Source organism: Octopus bimaculoides, chromosome 1 (genome assembly GCF_046866305.1).
Source record: "Octopus bimaculoides isolate indiv1 chromosome 1, ASM4686630v1, whole genome shotgun sequence".
Lineage (NCBI taxonomy): Eukaryota > Metazoa > Mollusca > Cephalopoda > Octopoda > Octopodidae > Octopus > Octopus bimaculoides.
Window position 1 is genome coordinate 15,371,324 of NC_142928.1, and position 922 is coordinate 15,372,245.

A 922-nucleotide genomic window follows, 5' to 3' on the forward strand; every position below is an offset into this window, starting at 1 on the left:
AAGGAAAATTTCAAATGACGCTGAAATGAAGGTTGTCATTGGAATGGAAAAAAGGATTTAGTGAAAAATTCTGATTAATATAATTACATTAATGGCTGCTGTTTCGTGTATGTTAGAAAACAATTTTAAGCGACAGAACATTGTGTTACTTAGAATTTGAGGAGCATCATAATAAAACTTAGGAGTATTTCTCCATGATTACTTCCACTCTATTATGAAATTCCAGTGAGACACCACACATACACACGTATATCATTTATATGTATATGTATATATATATATATATATATATATATATATATATATATATATATATATATATATATATATATATATATATATATATATATGTATCTATATATATATAAAATAAACAAATAATTCTGGAGTTCATTCAGGCAGTGGGACTGAACCCTGAACCATGTCGTTCGTAAGCAAGCTACTTACCACACAGCCACTCCTACGCCTATATATACATATGTATGTTTGTATGTATGCATATACATATAGAGAGAGAGAGAGAATATCGACCCTGATGGGACTTGAACCCACAATCTTCGGCTCCGGAGGCCGACGCCTTATCCATTAGACCACAGAGCCAATATTTATATATATATATATATATATATATATATATATATATATATATATATATATATATATATATATATATATATATATATATATATATATATATATATATATATATATATATATATATATGTATGTATGTATGTATGTATGTATGTATATCCGAAAATACATACACATGTATGTAAGTTTGTGTGCGTGCGTGCTGTTGGGGTGCTGAATAAACTGTATTATTTGAATATTTGTCGGTTTCTTTTGTGAATTCCTTACGACGATAAATTTGTAATCAACAGTAAGAAAACTATCTTCAGCGACAGGTCACTGAATGTCA

General features: G+C 28.0%; 1 non-coding gene across 1 annotated transcript; it reads right to left on the reverse strand.

Moving 5' to 3' along the window:
- Positions 1-527: 527 nt before the first annotated feature.
- Trnar-ccg (transfer RNA arginine (anticodon CCG)) lies at positions 528-600 on the reverse strand. The gene has a single exon. It is a non-coding gene; the product is annotated as a tRNA-Arg (tRNA).
- Between the last annotated feature and the right edge of the window lie 322 nt (positions 601-922).